Source organism: Protopterus annectens, chromosome 2.part1 (genome assembly GCF_019279795.1).
Source record: "Protopterus annectens isolate FY-2018-M chromosome 2.part1, PAN1.0, whole genome shotgun sequence".
Classification (NCBI taxonomy): Eukaryota; Metazoa; Chordata; order Ceratodontiformes; family Protopteridae; genus Protopterus; species Protopterus annectens.
The window spans coordinates 451,875,540-451,897,208 of NC_056729.1; positions in this window are offsets into that span (position 1 = coordinate 451,875,540).

Genomic DNA, 21,669 nt, shown 5'->3' on the forward strand with positions numbered 1-21,669 from the left:
TAATTGGTCATGTGATATAATTGTGTATGTGTGTGTGTGTGTGTGTGTGTGTGTGTATATATATATATATATATATATATATATATATATATATATATATATATATATATAAGGGTGGCAACTTGTTTTAAATCAGATTGATGAAGTCTCAGAATATGGAGATGAAAATGCTTACTGTTTATGTTTTTTGTTCTATAAATGGTTCTGTCTTTACTGGATGTTTTGTTTTGTTTTTATAGTAACTGCAGTTATTTGGTTTTATTGATTTTACTGTTTTTGATACTGTTAACATTAAAACAGTGTATAACAAAATAAAAGATAACTATTTACAAAAATCCATAACAAGAATATTAATATATTCTTAACCATTAGTACATTTCCAGTATATCACTGAGCTTTTTCCAAGATATGTACTGATGAGTTATGTTTAAAGTTCTCATTCTTATAGTTGACAACTAATTTTTACAGACAGTCTCAGCTAGGCACACAAATTCACCAAATGCTAATTCAGTTTTACATTTCCAGGTTTTTTTTCTTATAACTTTTCTTGCAATGGTCAGTGCTGCCCAAAGAAGAGACATTTGAGAAACAGGTATAGCTGCTGGAATTGGGACATTAAATAGTACTAAACAGTCAGTAAGAATGCAATTGTCTGACCACAAAGCCTGAGAAAAGTTTGTAAAATCACTCCAAAAGGAAGTCGCCAACTTACAATCCATTATCATGTGCAACCAATCAGCATTAATAACTTCATCACACCTCCAGCATTTCATTTTTCCTGTTTTATATATTTATGTAATTTTATGAGGTATAAGAAAGACTCTATGCAGACATTTCCAAGTATAGATTTTCCAACAAAGTGAGGATTTTGACTTTCCTGTAGATTTAAAAAATAAGTTTGTATTTAGTTCTGAAAATGGTTCATTGTTAATTTTTGTTGAGAAATTCACAATTGTCATAGCTTGGGTAAAAAATTCAGTTCTAATAATCTTGTATACAATTGATAGATATGACTTCCTCTTGGGTGGCCCACTATTAACATTAAAGAATAGAGCCAAGATTTTTGGAACATGTTTAGTTTGATGATCTAGTGATATTTTGATTTTATCCTGACTATATTATTTACAGGTATGTATCAGCCTCCATGCGCTGTGCTATATTTTGCAATTAAATGTATTTTGTTTCCATTAAGAAGTTGATGCCAAAATATTAAGTTACTATTCTTGTGAGCTGTCATTGTGTTTGCATTAAAAGATACTAAGCATCCATTAGTGAAAGCAATGGGGAATAATAGGATTAGTAATTCCTTGTCTAAGTAATTAGAATTTATAAGCCTTTTAAAGATTGAAAGGATTTGGTTAATAAAAGGCATAAAAATAAACGTGTGTCTTTCATTCAGAACAAAATCATTTACCACCTAGTAGAATATATTGATACCCAGTATCATATAAGAGTATATGAGTTTGTTGCCTATTTGTATTTTCTCATGTAAAGATTTCCAACAATAAACATATGATGAATCTAACCACAATAATATTATTTTAATAATGTCCGCATTAGTATATAGCTCAATGTTTGGAAACCCAATGCCACCTTCCCCCCAGCTTTTGACATGCCAGTCTAAAGATATCCTTGGTTTTAGGGTACCATAAGAATTTAAGTAAGATAGAATTTATTTTTCTTATTTTGTTTTTTTTTGAGGGGGATTAATGGTAGACTATAGTGTAAGATAATTGGTAGAATTATCATTTTAATCAGGGTGCGTCTATCTTCCATTGTAAAGAATAGCTCATTCCAATTGTCTGTTACCTTTATGATTTTATCTATTTAGTTTTTATAGTTTATAAATATTAAATCTTTGTTCTTAGATTCAATAGTAATACCTAAATATTTAATTTGAGAATTTTCCCAATTAAACTTTTCTGTGATTTTAAAAAAGTGGTTATTTTTTGTTTATAAGCAATGTTTTAGTTTTATTATGACTAAATTTCCAACCTGAAACCTTTTTAACTCATTCACTCCAATGGAGCTCAGGAAATTTGCACTGTAACTTCCAATGGGTGGAGCCTAAGCTTTTTGACAGACTCAAACTATGTCCTCATATTTCAAACAAATGTTCACATCTTTGAAAACAGGGTTTATAAAAAAGTATAAATGACAAACTCTTCAGTATAAACTATTTTATAGTGGTAGCATTCTTTAGTTTCTATGTCATAAACAGGATTTTATAAGTCACAGTAAACACAGTAACAATTACATTTGAAATATTTTGTAAACAACTTACAATAACTCAGCAACCACTCAAGTTACACACATACTGTCAGCAGCATTTTATGCATCTACCTGGGAACTTTCATATGAGGCTAAGGAGGTCTATGTTACTTGGTTGTTGAGATATTTAGAAAAAATTTAAAATTATATCTGTATAAATTAATATCATAAAAACAACAGTTAATATCTATTTACCTGCACTAGACAAAGGTCAAATATGAATGCAGCTGAGTTTGTCATTGTGTAAGCTTTAAGATGAAATTATTTAAAACCTTGTACATAACATGGTTTTGGAATTATTAATGCAAATATGAACAAGCAATATTTGACATCTAGAGGCATCATTAGGAGTTAACTGTAGATGCACCTGGCAGTGTTACTCAGATGTAATGAGTTAAAGTAATCCAAAGCTTTAAATATATGATCTAATGAGCGTTTTATGTTACTACATGTCAACAGTATGTCATCAGCAAAAAGCTGGATTTTTGATAAAAAGTCTTCAGACATTTTGAAGCTGTTAATATTTATGTTAGATCTTGTATCGTTAGCTAGTGGTTCTATAGTTAGAGCAAATAATGAAGGGGAAAGGGGGCATCCTTGTTTCCTAGGTTTTGCTATATTAAAGGGTCTAGATAGAAAGGAACCTATCTTGGCAAAAGATACGGAATTGCTATAAAGTGTTTTAATTGGTGTTGAAAAACTAGAGGAAAAATTATATTCATTTACTATTTTAAACAAATAAGGCCAATTAACTGAATTGAAAACTTTATCACTATTTAGACTTATTATTGATAATTATTTTTTATTTTTATTTGCTACATCAGTTAATGAAAACAACTCTTATAATGTTGTCTTGTACACTTATGTTTGTTATAAAGCCAGCTTGATCTTCATTTATTGATCCTGGGAGTATATGTTTTAGCCTTTTTGCTAGTATAGGCATAAAAATGTTGTTGTCTACATTCAAAAGTGAGACAGGGTGATAAGAAGCACATGATACAGGACCGTTATCTGATTTTAAAATAAGTGTAATTATAGAGTATTTCCAAGAGGAAGGAATATAAGCAGAGCTTTTGACTTCTTCAAAGATGTTCAGTAAGTTTTTTAAAAATATTGTCAGATAGCAGTTTATACAATTCTGGGATGATATCATCTAATCCTAGAGGCTTGTTGGTTTAGAGACTTTTAATTTGGTCTTTCAATTCTTTAAAAGAAAAATACATCAATTTTACTTTTATGTTAATTAGTTAATTTATTATGTATATTTTCCTTCAAAAACTATCAATTAATTCATTATTATCTAGGTTTGTCTCTGTTTTATTAAAATTTTCATATTATTTACTAAACCACTGTAATATATTGTTTGGATTCATTATTTTGATGTTTTTCCCCTCTTAATATACAATCTCTTTAAATGTGATTTATTTTGTTCATAGTTTTTGATCTAATGGCTATTATGTGTAGATTCTTTGGGTTTACTGACTAAGACAGTAGTTTATTTATTTTTCCCAGATTGATTGAGATCTTGTGTTGAAGTATTTCCTGATATTCTTGATTCAGCTTTAATTTATCTATATTAGATGGCAGAGCAATCAAGACCTTGTCCCATTATTTCCTTTTACATATATTCCAGTGTTTGACATTACCAAATAAATAGGCGTTTAGGGTGTCCCATAATATAGCATCTGTCACCCCCACATTGTTATTAAATTCCTTAAAATGATTCATTTCTCTCAAATAACAATCATGAAAGCCTTATATTTAATGGTGTATGCAGGTAACCTTTGACAATGAATTAAGATATTTGAACTAAAGGTTACAGTGAATGTAATTGTGTTATGGTTAGACAAAGGGCACAAGACTATTAATACATATTCTGTTTTTGAATAAAGCTCATTTGATACAAAAACTTTATCAATATTGGTTTGTGTTCCATATCTGAAGGAATAGTGTGCATATTTTAAAGAGCTTTGTAGTTTAAGTCTAAAATATCCCTTATATTCATTAAACCTGTATAATGATTTAAATAATATGCTGTAGAAGGTTGTCAGACTCTTTTCTCATTAGTGGTGTCTTTACTTGACAAAATACAATTAAAGTCTCCTACTATAACCACATTTCCTGTTGAATGTAATGTCATAATGTATAGATACTTCTTGGCTGTTTTAAATCCTATTCCAGGAATCCAATAAGTATTTATGAGACTGTAATGATTTTTATCTATTTTTATTACCACCAATCCTAGCATACCATTGTTATCAGAATAAGTGTCAACTATTTTAGGCAAACCTAGTGTTTTCTTCCAAAGCATAGGAATACCTCTTCTTTTCGAACTAAAATGAGAACTTACTAGAATTAAATAGTTCTTTATTTGCAACCTGCCTAAATCTTCATTCCAATGACATGTTGCTTGCAAGAAGACAATATCTACTTTATGTAATGTTAAATACTTATTTAAACAGTTTCTTTTTAACGATTAGTGAAATACATTTATATATTGGCATCTTTCAGAACAAATGGTTTAAAAACTAATGAACAATGGTTAAGTACAATGAATACAGATCTAATATATGCGCAACTTGTTATGGACAAACATTCTAAAACTAGTGTTAAAAATCTAAGTTAAACATTTATTTTCCTCTAAAATGGAATAAAAATTCCTGGTTTGATGAAAATTTCATACAACTCACACACTAACAGACTTAACAGAGAACTTAACAATTAGCGTAATCTTATAAAATCATATTTGAGATAGGAAGCCACTTTACTTATAACAGTTGTCTTATTTTTTGTAAGTGTGTTCAGACCTAATAACTATATACATAGTATACTAAATTGACTATTATAATTTATTGCTGAACTGTTATTTAAGGTATGTGGGATAACCTTTTACTTAAGCAATCCATTATATTATGCATAAAAGCTTGCTGTTCATTTCAGTGTTATCAAGCATACGAATATAAAACATCTGAAATAAGTGTTATCTTTATTACTGACAATGTTAGCTGGCTTTACCAGAATTAAACTTTTGGTGTGATAAACTTAATTTAATTACCTGTGCTTGCATTTAATTGGGTCTATATTAGAAAATTGAAGTTTCAAAAGAGTGAATGCTCTTACATCGACACCAAATAAGTAACATCAGGAGGTGTGGGACACAAAGCCCCCCACTATATTTGTCTGTGGATTTTTTTTTTTTTTTTGGAGCAACATTTTTTTCCCCGGGGAAAAAAATCGCTCTTCCGTACATTCGACATTCTGTGGTTTTGCTTATTTGGTGTCGATTTAAGAGTGTTCGCTCTTTTGAAACTTTGACTTTCTAATATAGATCTATTTAATCAGCTATAGGCAGCCTTATCGCATATGTAGGCTGTCAATAGGCTAAAACATTATTTATTTTTATGTAAGCTATACCACCAAGGGATTTCAGGTTTATGCGTGCACTCTCCCTTCAGCTGCACACTGTCATACAGAACTGTACATTTCTTTCCCCAGAGCTACATGACCACACACACACACACACACACACACATATATATATATATATATATATATATATATATATATATATATATATATATATATATATATATATATATATATATATATAAGCCTCACTTTCCCCATATAGTTGCAATCAAATGTGAGTTTGCAAGCATAAACATGCACACCCACGTCTAGTAGTCATAGTGACATAATAAAGGATAGGCTTCTGAGGTGTCTGTTATAAAGCTGGAATGTTGTTTACTTTTTAAGAAACTGTTACATTTATGTTACTTTCAAGCAATATACAAACAGCTTATACTTTGTTTAATATTTACTAAAAAGAAGTCAGGCAGCAGTTTTTTAGATCTGTTTTAAAACTCAGTAAAATTGCTGTTTAAAATGAGAGTGGAGAAGCTCTATGTATTCAAAAATAAATAAAACTTTCTGTAACTTAAAATGTATGCTGACCTTATTAATGAAGCTTTCACAGAATCCCTTTAGAGCAGCATTGTATGGTTTATAAAGGTTGCTTTTGAGTAACCTACCTTCAGAGATCTTTTCCGTTGTGTATCATGCCCCCCAAGTCTTGCGGTTCCTGTCAAAAGTTTCCTTAGAACAGAAGCTTCTTTTGTTTTTCTGAAGTAGTAATACTGAGTATAAAATTAAAAAACATGTTTTAACTTACAAAATAATTTCTGAACTTGATGATTAACATAAAGAAGTCTTCAAAACCTTCTAATATGGATGTTAACTTTTGTAGCTCATTTAGACTCATAAACACCATTTGCTTCTGCTGATATTTTGTTTTGCCTAATTGTTTCCCAGAAATTAAATGTGTACTTCATCAGTATCACTTCTACAGCACACTGATTGTTTTATGCTGTTTCCCTTACTGGCCTGGTGTTATATGTGTATGTTAACCAGTATTTTATGAACTCTGCCAACATATCTGATTTACTGCTAGCAAAATTCTGATATGTGCAACACCATTGCCCACAATTTTGATGCACCTAGAATGAAAGCCTAGCACTGTAAATCCATACAAGGTCAAACCTGATTGTGTACATTACACTTGTAATGTGCATCAACCAATGCACAGTGTAAACAACACATATACACTACCACTCCCATATATACTACTCCTCCAATATACACTTCCCCTTCCATGTACACTACCCCTCCCATATACAGTGCTCCTCTCATATACACTACCCCTCCCATATACACTATCACGCCTCAGGAAAACAGTATCACAAGGTCACCATAGACAAACAGCACCAGGTGGCTAGACATGCAGCGACCAAAGTGTTGCTGTTGTGCCTCAGACAAACCATAAATAACTTGACTTAGCCAATACTGAATGAGTTGATCCATGTAATGGAATCAAGCAGGAGACCTGCAGTGTCACCTAGTTGGATCATAGACACTTATAGCAACAGCATTTCCCACACTAGTTGTAATGAGTGGTATGCTACAATTACACTATGACATCAGGAAAAAAGATGAAGCTCATAAGCACTTCCATATTGTGAGACATGATCTTAACAATGCTTTGGGGGGCTTACCATTTCAAGGAAAGGTGCAACCCTTCTCTCACATAGCATGTGTGAATTCCATACATTTCCTCCCAGGCTGAGAGACACTAAATTCCACTGGACTAAAACCTTGATCTAAACCAGTTATTGAAACCAATAATCTTTCTATATATTTAGGTGGCATCCTGAATGAAGGATAGATTATACCATCTGGAAAGAATTTAATAGCCACATCTCTGTATTTCACAGGAACAGAGAAACTCCTAATGTCAATGAATCATACATGCATAACTACAAAAGTCACAATGATTGAGAGAATCCTGAATGTTGCTGTGACTGTCTCCTTATCCAGTTTTGTAAATGCAGAGTCCATGCTTCTCCTCACAGAGATAACAAGTATGAGGGTATTTGCAGTATGTTCTATTTTAGTTTTAAGGATGAATTCATTAGCAGTAGTAGTACTAATATTAGTAGTACTAATAGTAGTATTAGTAGTAGTGCTAATATTAGTAGTACTAATAGTATTAGTAGTAGTACTAATATTAGTAGTACTGATAGTAGTATTAGTAGTAGTAGTAATAGTAATAGTAATAGTAATAGTAATAGTAGTAGTAGTAGTAGTAGATTTCTTAACTTCTTTCCTTGTGACTGTGTGTGTGTGTGTGTGTGTGTGTGTGTGTGTGTGTGTGTGTGTGTGTGTGTGTGTGTCTGTGTGTGTGTCACAGTGTGAGGTACATATGCAAAATAATTTGAGGATCCTGGGAGGGCATAATATTGGAGAAGGGAAGTGGTGCTCCTGACCATTTCATGTGTAAAGAACTTTGCTTCTAATTTAAGTAAATACCTGAAGCTCTCACACTTGGGATCTTTAGCCCCAGCTAAAAGGATTTCCAGCAGTCTCCCCACATAATAATGGACAACACATCACTAGCACCAAGGCACCAGGCCACGGCTACAAGGAGTTGCATTCATGGCATGGCTATGTCAGGAATATACCCAAATGGAAAGTGCTCTCAATGGCTGAAGTCCTGATGAGAATGATATTAGTACTGTACATGACAAGGGGTGCCAACATCCTGTATCTCATTCTTACTAATATGGGAAACTACTGTAGCATCTCCCTGGTGAGATGTGACCACAAATCAGTTTCATTAGAAGTGACTTTGACACCTAACCCCCCCCCCCCAGCAGCAACTAAACTAAAAAACTTCTCCAAAGCAGATTATAACTTCTTATGGGATGGTATAAATAGCTTCACTGCACCTCACCCTCAGATAGAACTGGCAACTATGCCGAGTTCTACACCAGTGCTTTATACAGATACCTGTATAACTGCACTGACTTGGCCATACCTGATAGGACCAAAACAAGCAGCTTCTCAAGGAATAGTAAACCTGCCTAGTGGACAACTGTCATTAATAGGCTTTACAATAAGAGATAGAAATTCCTGTCTAAGAGTAAGAGGGAGCAAGCCCTACTTTGCAAACACTACCTCCTCAGCTTATATAAGCAAATAAGACTTCTTGTGAATCCACCAGCACAAACTACAAATCCAAATTAGCTTCCTCATCTAAGTACAACCATAAGGCATTCTTTAGTTACATCTGTAACCTAAAAGGAAAAGCCCAGATTTGTGTCAAACTGGTAGTTAATGATACCACATATACTGAGCCTGTGGACATAGCTAATCTGTGAAAACTCACTCGCCTGTCCCCACCACATATAACCCATGACATCCCTACCACCTGTCCCCTACCTTGTATCTCTAAAGAACAAGTCTTAAATGCCCCCTCTAAGGCCAAAAACACAGCATCTATGGGACCTGATAACATCCTAGGATGTGCCCTACATGGGCTCCAACAAGAATTAGCAACACCATTGGGTACACTAGTCAATCATAGTCTAAGCACCATCTTCATCCAAGCTGAATGGAAAATGGCCACCGTTATTCCCTTGCACAAAGATGGTGCTTCCTATGACCCTACAAACAATAGACCTATTAGCCTGACTACCTTTATCTGCAAGGCCATGGAGCAAATCATTATGGATCTTATAAACAAATATATAGGTAATCCCCAAACACTTAACCCTACTCATGTAATTGGAGAGTTATATAAAGTTAATTAAACAAAGTTAATTGTTTCTGATGAAGTCTCTATCTTGAGATGAAAGCGCTTAAACTATTTATTATTATAATAATAAATAATGTTCCTTTTTTTTTAAACTTTTATGTGTGTCCTGGTTTTGGGTTCATTTTTTTATTCAACAGTTTTGCTCGTTTCTATTGTGGTTTACACTTAACCCTACTCAGTTTGGATTGGTCAGAGGGAGATCATGCCTGCTAGACTTGGTGGACTTCTTTGAGACAGCCACCAAGGCCCTGGATGAGAGGAAATCTGTGCATACAGCCTTCCTAGACTTAGCCAAGGCTTTTGATACTATCCCTCACTCAGGCATTATTGACAAACTCACCCAGCTAAGTATCAACCCTTATATCGTTAGATGGGTCACTAACTGGCTCACTGATAGAACACATTTAGTCAAAATAGGGGAATCCACCTCCAACAGCAGACCTGTAACCAGTGGTGTTCCACAGGGATCAGTTGTGGAACCTCTACTGTTAGAAATCTATTTCTCTGAAGTAGAAGCAAAAACTAAAGGCCTGTGGTTGACAAAGTTTGCTGATGACTGCAAACTGGGAACGGTCATAGAATCTCCAAATGATTGGTGCCAAAGTCATGGCATTAAAATTCAATGTAAGAAAATGTATTATTATCCCTTTTGGTAAGAGTGATATTCCTGCTAACTACCACATTAATGGCAACATCCTAAGTATGCAATCACTGGTGAGATACCTTGGCACACAGGTTGACTCAAATGATTTTTATTATGATGAAATAACACAATAATTTAATACATTACATAACATTCAATAACTATTTACAGTATTTACATTCAGCTTGACAAAAAGGATTCAGATAAAACATTTGTAGTTAAATAATAAGTTAATATATAAACTATGATAGTTAGGAAGAGTATGGTTCCCAATGCAGGGTATAAATCAAATTCAAAACTTTCCTCCACGTACTATTAACCAGTGGCTTAGGAAAAGTTCTTAACTCTTTAGTTCTTTTCTCCATTAGTGTGCATTTCTTCAGTGATGATAGGAATTCCTCCATTGTGGGTGCTACATTAGAGTTCCATCTTCTAGTTATACATTTTCTGGTTATTGCTAACATTGTCCACAACAAATACAGGTCATCTTTCTTCATATTATTACAATTTACAACATTCAATAAAATTAAAGACTTTGTCAAAACAAATATATCAGTATAGATAGCCTGAAGAAATTTGTTAATCTCATTCCAATATGGTTTAATATTAGCACAGTCATGAAAAAATATGAGACCACTCAGCATTAGTGGAAAGATGACATCTCCAACATAACTTGCTGTTTGAAGGGTTCATTTTTAAGAGTGTTTCAGGTGTCAAAAAGGATCTGTGAAGAAATTTCTAATGAAAAATCTTCCAGAATTGTGAATAAGAAGTTAGTTTAACTGAAAATAAAATGTTTGTTTTATCTTCCATTGATAATGATACTTGAAACCCTTTAGTTAGGTATTGCCAGTAAGAATCTTTAGGAGCTGTCTTAAAGACAATTAAAGTGTTATATAGATATGATAATTCATTCTTAACATTGATATTATTATACAGAATTCCAAAAATCCAGTATATAATTTTGGTACGGTTTTGAAGGACGAGTTATGTATTATTCTACACAGATCCTTAGTGTATGCTGTGACACTCTGAAGAACCAACCAGTCATTAGGGGATAGGCCATAGGCTGACAATATACTATGTGTGTTCAAAGCTTGTTGGTTTTCAATACACTGCAACCAACAAAATAGGTTACTGTTTTCCCATAAACCAAAAAATCTGTCTATGTGTTTTATCAGGGAAATCCCTTGTAATAGTAAATTGTATTAAAAATCTACGCCACAGTTTTATATCTAGATTTGTGTTAATGAATTTTCTAAACACATCAAAAATACTGTTTATTAATGTTAGTTTAGTTAATTTTGTTGTACTATACTGTACATTTAAACTTAAATAGTGCCATATCTTATCTTTTTCAGTTACCAAAGCATTTTTTGATAAATAATTTTCATTATACAATGACCCCCCCATTAATATTCTGAAATGTGCATGCTGATTGGTCAGCGTGCACATTGTAAATCAGACTTATACTAATGGAAAAAGGTCCGGTCGCCCGGCCTTTTTCCATTAGTATAAGTTTTTTTTTTTTTTTTTTTACAGCAATGGAGAACGCAAGATCTCTATTGCTTTTTATAAACTGTCTTGCTATGCTAAAGGAGTTTAACATAGCGAGACAGCTTTAAAAAAAGTAATGGAGATCTTCCTTTCTCTGTTGCTTTTTTAAAGCTGTCTCGGTATGTTAAATGGGTTTAACATAGCGAGACAACTTTAAAAAAGGCAATGGAGATTCTCCATTGCTTTATTTAAAGCTGTCTCACTATGTTAAACTCCTTTAACATAGCGAGACACTTTGTAAAAAGCAACAGAGATCTTGCTTTCTTCGTTGCTTCCACCCACAGCTCTAATGTACTGCATAGGCATACGCATGCGCAGTACATCAGAACTGCCGCAGAATACCAGACAGCTGCAGAAGGACATCACAGAGGCATTATACAATGCCATTATTTAAGAAAAGTATTTTCTTTCTTAAATAATGTTATTGTATAATAGCAATAACCCACTACTGGGTGTGATAATGCTGGTTACCCATGGTTGTCTTTGTTTGGCCACTCAGGCTTTGCCCTCATGACCAAACCACACCAACCGTGGGTAAATCCAGCATTACCCACACCCAGGCGTGGGTTATTGCTTAATTCATTAGTATAATGGAATGTAACTGTTTCCACTTGGAAGAGTATCTAGGATTTATCCAATTCATCACTGTTTTAATTATAGATGCCTTTAAATAAGTTTCAATCTCTGGGAATTTTAACCCCCCTTATTCCCATGTTCTGATATGATGAGAATATGCCACTCATTTCTTTTGGGGTACTATAGGAATTTCATCAGAGTTGAAGTGATTTCATTAAGGATTTTCTTTCCTTGTAGATGTATAAGGGCTTGTGCTACATATAATATTTTAGATAACAAAACCATTTTTATCAGTTGTAACCTATCATCAAATGTTATAAATAAATGATTCCATTTGCTTATTAATGTCTTGATTAAGTCTATGGCTTTAGCATAGTTAAGCTGTAAGGTTTCCTCTATATTCTTACCTAGGACTATTCCTAAATAGTCTAGAGTTGAAACTTGGTTTCCAATAATATGATTAACTGGAACCTGTATGTTCTTTTTTTTTTATTTAATAATAAATATTTTGATTTAGATTTGTTGAAGGAGAGTCCTGAGATTTTTTGGAAATTTGTTGTTACTATATTCACTTCACCTAACACTTCCTTAGAGTTGGGTAAGGTAAGTAAGACATCATCAGCAACCATCATTATTTTAGATATATATTGGTCATATATATTTATACCTCTTATCTTTGGGTTATTACATATTAAAATGGCGAGTATTTCTATGGCCAGAGCAAATAGGATAGGGGACATGGGACATCCTTGTCTAGTACCTCTAGTGATTTGGATTGCTTTGGAAGTAAAGGGACCTAATTTGACATATGCTAGATTATTTTCATAGATTTTCTTTATCATCCTTATAAAAAGGGGGGGTCAAATAACAGTAAGACTTTAAATAAATAACCCCAATTTAAGGAGTCAAAAGCCTTTTGAATATCTAGACCTATTATCAATGCTTCATGGTTTCCTCTATTGAGATAATCTATCAGTGTTAATACTCTTTTAATATTATCCTGTGTATGCCTGTTACGTATGAAACTAGTTTGGTCTTCCTTTATTATTTTAGATATGGGTATGTTCAATCTATTGACCATAATTGACATAGTTTATAATCATTATTCGACAAAGAAATTGGTCTATATGAGTTGCAATGATTAGGGTCCTTATTCTTTTTTGATATAGGGGAAATTAGGGAATATCTCCAAGAAGGAGGAATATTTGCTAATGTTTGAACTTCAAGAAAGGTTTTATGTAGGAGAGAGATTATAGAAGAATAGTACAATCTATACATTTTGATAATTAAGCCATCTATTCCAGGTGCTTTATTAGACTTACTTCCTTTAATCCCATCTATAATTTCCTTTTGAGAAATATTTTTTTTAGATCTAACTTAAGTTCCTCAGGAGATATTGTTATGTTGAGAACTATATTCTCTAACTTTTCACATTCATTTGTACTTATTTTATCTTTATGATGGCCTGCATATTGATAATTAAAAGCCTCCAGAATGTCCCCTATATCCAAGACATTTTTCCTTTTCCCTTCATGAAAGATACTATCAATGTTATTAATTTTTGACTGTATCTTAACTTTCATAGGTAGGTTATGAAGATGCTTAGGAGAGGTAGCATAAGAATTTAATTTCAGTTTTTCAGAAGAAAATAGAAGAAAATAGAAGAAGCATATAAGAAATTCAATTTTTCCCTTAGAACTGTTCTACTTGCAATCTAAACAGCCTATACTCTATTTGAAAAGCACAGCACTTGCTCCTAAAGCATTTTTATACAGGTAAAGCACTCTTAAACAAAAGAAAGTACTTCATTCACCTAAATTCCCTTGAGTACCCATTTCCCTATAGGTCCTTTCTGACTCAGTTACACAGCAATCTTTTTTACTATTTCTAGCATGTCGAAGGGTCAGTTGCTGGCGTCCTCTCCTGTTCAGCTGGTGAATCTGGGAATCTTGAGGCAATGTTACAATTGCCTCATGTACACCGACAACCCTCTCCTCCTCCCAACAAATACAAATATATGTGAGAGATGCAACTATATAGCCAAACTGGAGGCTGAGCTCTCTCAATTCAGTACTGGCAAGACCAGTCAGGAGGAGAAGATAACCACACACACCACAAACCCAGTCTCACATAGAACTATCACAACTGCAAACCAAACACATAAACACACAAAAACATACTCGGAGGCGTTGATTAAAAATCTACCAAAACAACAGAGGCCTCCAAAGCAGACACCCAAGCAACCACCACCTCAAGACATAGCACATGCAACACATAGTTCACAAAGTCAGTGTGCTAAACAGTCACAGCCCTTAAGGCCAAACAACATGCCAGATACACTTGTAATAGGTGACTCCATAGTCAGACACACTGGCGTCCCGCTCACCAGACTGAACAAGGAAAAGGTCACAGTAAGCTGCCTGTCGGGAGCTAGAATCCGCCACATAACACAAGCACTCAGGTCACTCCACAGCAAGTACAAATATGACTCAGTCATTGTACATGCCGTGTGAATGACCTGAGACATACCTCCCTGGACTACATGAAAAGAGACATAGAGGAGCTCTCTGATTATGTAGCCCAGGCGGTATGACCCTGACCCTGAGCAGCATCTTACCCTCACCAAGAATGATGCCACAGTACAAAGACAAAATGATCAGTTTTAACAATTGGCTTAATTACTGGTGTCATTCAAAGGGGATCAATGTCTGTCTGCTTGGGATGACATGCTTGACAAGCCACGCTGCTTCAAGAGGATGGCTTGCACCTGTCACCCTGGGCTTCTGGATATTGGCCAAGGCTCTTGCCACCTCCATAGTGCCTTTTTTAGGCAAGGCTCAAATGACAAACCTACCTCCCTAGAAAACACAAGTGGAAAAAACTAAGGGTAATGCTGCTCAATGCCAGAAGTCTAAACCTCAAGATGCACGCCCTCAAAACCCTCCACAGTATGGAGAACATCGATGTCTGTGCAGTTACTGAAACCTGGTTCAAGGCTCCTGAGAGCACCCCAGCACTATCAGGTTTTACCTCATATCATGATTTCCGGCCCCAAAATTTGGACCGAACCACAAAAGGAGGGGGAGTATCCATATTCATCAAAGATACCCACACCTCCAGGTTAGTGGCAATGCACGAAGCATCGGAGACCATCCAGGTGCAACTAACCATAGGCAAAACTGCCTTACAGTTTGTAGCATGCTACAGACCACCCTCTCAAACTCAGGAACCCCACACAGCCTTCCTGAAGACACTGGAGAGTATGAATGTCTCTCCAAATACCATCATTTTGGGAGACTTCAACTACCCAAACATAGACTGGGAACATTACTCAAGCCCCAACACCCTAGCCCAAAGGTTCCTAGAATTCATAAACTCAAATGCAGTGGAACAACTAGTCACCATTCCCACAAGAGGAGACAATATACTAGACCTGATCATCACAAACATGGGGACAAAATGCTCCACACCGGAAGTATATCCCTCTTTGGTAAGATCAGACTATAAATTAATCTCACTGGATATCCACATCCCGCCCCACCCCTGCACAAAGACCACAGTGAAGAACTTCTCAAAAGCCAACTTCACACTTCTTAAGACTGAAGTGGTATCCTTCAAGGCCCCTGGGCCAGTGGAAACCACAACCCACACTGCTGAATCCTTTGCAAATGCCTTCTACGGGCACCTTCAAGAATGCATGGATCATGCAATCCCAAATAAAACCAAGACCCATTCCCCCAAAGGCAGGCGCCAGGTCTGGTGGACCCCAGCCATAAACAAACTTTACAACAGGAGGAGGAAGCTACTACATGACAGAGCAAAATCCCCAAAAGGGAAGGCATCTCTGATCAGTACTAGCAAAAAACTACGATCACTCATAAAATCATCCAAGGCCAACTTTGAGACAAAAATCACAAAAGACACAAAAGACAATCACAAGGCCTTCTTTAACTATGTTAGAAACCTGGGTGGAAACTCCCAGATATGCTCAGAGTTAGTCCAAAATGACACAAAATACACTGAACCCACTGACATTGCCAACATTCTGGCAGACAGGTTCAGTGCAAATTTCTCCTCCCCCTCCCCCCAAAAGAAGAAATAACTATCCCAGCAGAGTGTAGCCTCCCTAACATCTCAGATGCCCAGGTGAGAGCCACCCTCTCTAAAGCTAAAAACACAGCATCAATGGGACCGGACGGTGTCCCGGGCTGTGTGCTACATGAACTCCAAGAGGAACTAAACCCACACATAAGGCTGCTGTTTAATCTTAGCCTTACTACAGGATACGTACCCAAAGAGTGGCGACGGCAACAGTTGTCCCACTTCACAAAGGCAGTGCTTCTATGGACCCTGGAAATTACCACCCCATAAGCTTGACGAGCCTGGTCTGCAAAGCTATGGAGAGGATCATTATGGAACTCATAAACAAAGACACTGGGGACCTACAGACATTGGATCCTACCCAATTTGGCTTTGTCAAGGGCAGATCCTGCCTTTTGAACTTGGTCAACTTTTTGAAACAGTCACTAAGGCCATTGATGAGGCAAGGCAGTTCACACAGCCTACCTTGACCTTGCAAAAGCCTTTGACACAATACCCCACTCGGGCATCATAGACAAACTCACCAGCTTAAATGTAAACCCATATGTCACAAGATGGGTTGCAAACTGGCTCAAGGACAAAACCCACAGGGTCAGAGTTGCTGGAGCTATGTCAGACTCTAAGCCAGTCACAAGCGGTGTCCCACAGGGCTCAGTCCTGGGACCCCTCTTGTTCGGCATTTATTTTTCCGAGGTACAGGCAAACATAGGAGGATTGTGGCTGACAAAATTCACAGATGACTGCAAACTGGGCGCCATAATTGATACTCCAGCGGACACAAACATCCTTCAGAGAGGCCTCATAGAAGCGGATAATTGGTGCCAGAGCCATGGCCTTAAGCTGAATGCCAAAAAATGTATAGTCATACCCTTTGGGAAAAACAAGGTACCCACAAATTACCACATAGGTGGTAATCCATTAAGTACGGAAGAGGTAATCAGGGACCTAGGGACCCAGGTTGACAGTAACCTCTCATTTGACACTCACATTGCCAAAGTGGTTAGGAAGACCTTCTATATTGCCCACCTTATCATGAAGGGTTTCACATCTAGATCAAGAGAGGTCATTGTGCCCCTGTACTCTTCTCTTATCAGGCCAATGATTGAGTACAATGTCCCATTTGGGATGTATCTCACCCGACACTTGCAGCAGTTGGAAAGACCCCAAAAGTTCCTCACCAAGAGGATAAAGGGTCTTAAACATATGTCATATGCTGCCTGACTGAAAAAACTCCAGCTCTATTCAGTCACATACCGCTTACACAGAGGTGACCTGTGCCTGACGTACAAGGCCATGTCCAATCCGGAATTAATGGACATGCTCCACCTCAGAAAATTCAAATCCATCAGAGCCACGAGAGCAAGAGACTTAAACCTCAACACAGAAATAAATAGGACGTGCTGGAGGGACAGATTCATAACCCAGAGGCTCCCTACACTCTGGAATAGAATCCCAGTCCATGTTAGGCAGTGCCCCTCACTGATTCTATTCAAGAGAAATCTTGACGAGTGGATGGGAGATCGTAGTTTTACCCTGGGGGGTCATCTCTGTGTCACTACTAGACAGAGGCACAGTATACTAAACCCTAAAAGGGCGTAGTATTCTCATCCTAAGGGGTGGTGAAAGCCACACACACTCTGGCTAGGCTTATAAATGCCCTAGGGCAGATAGCCTAGTACGAACCTATGAACCTATGAACCTATCCCATAAAACTAATTTAGCTGTGGAAAAAAGCAACCTTATCTTTGATCACCATGTCTCCACAGTGGTAAGAAGGGCATTCTATATTGCTCATCTCATAAATAATGGCATTGCCTCCAGGAAAAAAGAAGGTATAAGAAGGTATAACCTCCCTGTACTCTTCCCTCATCAGGCCGATAATTCAGTACGCCCCTTTTGGTATGTACCTTTCCAAGCACCTGCACCAATTGGAGAGACCACAAAGGTTCCTCACAAGGAAAATTCATGGTCTTCAGCATCTGTCCTAAGTGGATCATCTGAAATCACTATCACTTTATTCTGTTTCACGCAGACTACACAGAGGCAATCTCTGGCTTGCATGTAAAGCAATCTCTGACCCTGCTTTATTGGAAATGCTACATATCCACAAATCAAATGGTACATGGGTTACTTGCTCTAAAGATCTTAACCTTGCATATGACATTAATAGAACCTGCTAGAGGGACAGATTTGTCTCCCAGAGGTTACCATACCTTTGGAACAGACTCCCACGTCATGTCAAACAGCATCTCAATGGTCCTCTTCAAATGCAGTCTGGATAAGTGGATGGGTAACCATAAATTCACCCCAGGGGTTCCACCTGTGTCCCTCTTGGGCAGGGGCATTAGGTGCTGATCATGGAAATAAGGGTAGAACTTGGCTAGACTTGTAAGGTCCCTAGGGCCATTAGACTTTTAATGTCCTATGATCCTATAATATCATTTTTGAGCTATTATTTGTGTTTGACATCAATCAACAGTTTAGTCTGTATCTAGAGCATATTGTAACAGCTTTTGAATGAGCTACCATTAATAGTTGAAGATGCATTCCCACACTTCTTTCATGATGACTGCCATTTCCTTCTGGTGAACACACTGTGGCACCAAATCCAATATCCATATCTTATTGGCCAGTGTGGCATTGAGATGCCTATAACTTTAGCATGAAGAAGTTGCCAGCCCTGAGTCACCTGCAGATAATGGAAATACCAGCTGCATCCTGTGCCTTGTGTTCCACTGTTCCAGAGGAGGCAGCCTCAGTCATGTTTTTTTTTAGCAAAATCTATCTGCATGAAAGGGCAAGGAAAGTGTTCACCAGCATTACATTTTAATACATACATCAGGGCTGCATTGTGGCTGGGTAAGCCAATGTCTCCATTGAGAACAAATGTGCTCACCAAGCTGAAAAGATGCATACCATTATTAGGAATTGTAAAGCATACAGTGCACATAGGTTCCAGAAGGCTGTTGCCTGCAATCATTTGATGCTTATGTAAGTATGGATACATGATAGTCTAAAACTATCCCGTACCCATTTATTTATTTAGATATTTATTTATGTAAATAATTATTTATTTATTTATTTAATCTGGGAGGTGGACAGGGCCAACGACCCATTCTAACCATGATCTGGGCTAGAGGCAGTCACAGAAACTTAAGAAAAAATGCATGTACATATAACAACCAAAGCTGAACACTTTTTTATTATTTATGGTGAACAATGTGCCTTAGAGTTTTACATATTTATACATACCAAACCTTTATATATCACAGTGATTAACTTGTTACTCATGTTTATCCTTTTCTAAATGGTAGACATAATATTCACAACAAAGATCACACACATTAACAGTCAGTTCATTACATATAGCAGTTTTTAAATGGAATCTTGATTTAACCAATAAGAAACTGGAATGAAAGCTGTGTTTTTAGAATTAGTTTCTTTCCGACACTCATTCTTGTGCTGAGTACACATTGTTGTACATTTTTGCTATTCAGTAAGCACCCTTAGGTGGTGCTGCATGGTCCTCCAACACAAAGACATGCAGCACTGTGAAGGGCTGGTCCCATGACCATGTTGAATGCTAAAGAGGCATTCCAAGTGAAGAAGCATATTCTAATTAGCCATGTGTTCTCTCCCTGGCACAGCCTCCAGGAAGGCATCAACATGGCCAAGCAATTCAAGAAAGTACTTGGTTGTGTAGATCAGCATAGCCATCCTCACTACATTCTGGTAGCGAGCATGACCAAAATGGCCATGTTTAATTGCCAAACATAATTGGGAGGGAACACTAGACACCAGGGCTTACTTTAAAATTGCTATAATGGTACTAACATTAAAACAGGGCTCATGGGATGGGGAAACCATTAGAAACCAGAAACTAATGTTTGAAGTGCCATACCAGCATCAGTGTTACTACAGGGATTGGTAGGTGGGGGAATACACACACACACACACACACACACACACACACACACACACACACACACATATGCATACACACATATTGCAGTGCCATAATGTCACCAGTGTTTTTACAGGGATTGAGGGTGGAGGATACATTAGACAGCATGCCAGCACTAACATTAGTACATGGACCAGGGGGTGGGGGTTGGGGATACACAAGACAACCTGGGCTTACTTTAAGTACCATGATGGCACCAACATTACAATGGTACTCAGGGGTAGAGGGAACCACTGCACACCAGGGGATGCTTTATGTGTCATGATAGTACTACCATTACTTCGGGACCAGCGTATAGGGGGAATCAGTGGACCCCAGAAAATGATTTAAGTGCCATGTTAGTACCAACATTACAATGTAGTTTGGGAGGTGGGGAGAACCACTGGATTTCAGGAAAAATGTAAAGTGCTCCAATGGCACTGATTTCAAAATGGTGATGTGGTTGTGGAACCACTACATCACCAGGAATGACTATTTAAATTGCAATATTGGCACTGACATTGTAATGGGGATTGGGGATTGGGGCTGTGAGAATGCACTAGACACCAAGGCCTAATATGTATCTATGGAAATGTTCCTAAGGTATTATGGGGTGACAGAAACCATGGCACAGTAAAGACAAGTACAGCGACTGTGGCTTGCGCTCGCATGTGTGTATGTGTGTGTATGTGTGTGTGTGTGTGTGTGTGTGTGTGTGTGTGTGTGTGTGTGTGTGTGTGTGTGAGAGAGACAGTGTTTGTGTACATGTGTGAGACTGTGATTGGAGGGGGATTCCACTGCCTACATGAGCAGCAGGTTACATGCAGATCACCCATGCTCTGCACAATGTGGTAGTAACTATGATTTAGGAAACATGCAAATTAGCCAGTAATAAGGTCTTACTTTGTCACAGCTAGCATGTTCCTGAATCACAATCAGGCACATCACACAACAATGGCCTTTCTAGCAAAAGTCTAGGAACTTTAATGACGTCCAGAGATAGTGTTACATAATGGTAACATGGGCATCTGCTGTGAGTGACACTGCATAGGTTGCTATCACTTCTGGTGGTCTTCAGTAAAAAGCTGACAGCTGGATATATGGCTGTTCATTGTAAGGGTTTCTTATGTCCTACACAGATTCCTGAAACCTGACACAATGTTGGTCTGTTGTAATTTGGGATTGTCTCCCACAGATTCAGATATAGTAACCTCCATTTGCAATTCACTGGGATATTCACATTCATTCTTCTGTAGAATTTGGAGCATTCCCTACACTGAGGTTGACCATTCATTTCTTGTTAATGGAAATTGAGATTCCCATCTGGTAATTCAGTATTTCATCAGAAGACTCATTGCTTCACCCTTTGTTATATCCATGCCTCTGGGCCATCTGACTCGGTCAAATGCAGTTCGGACTACTACC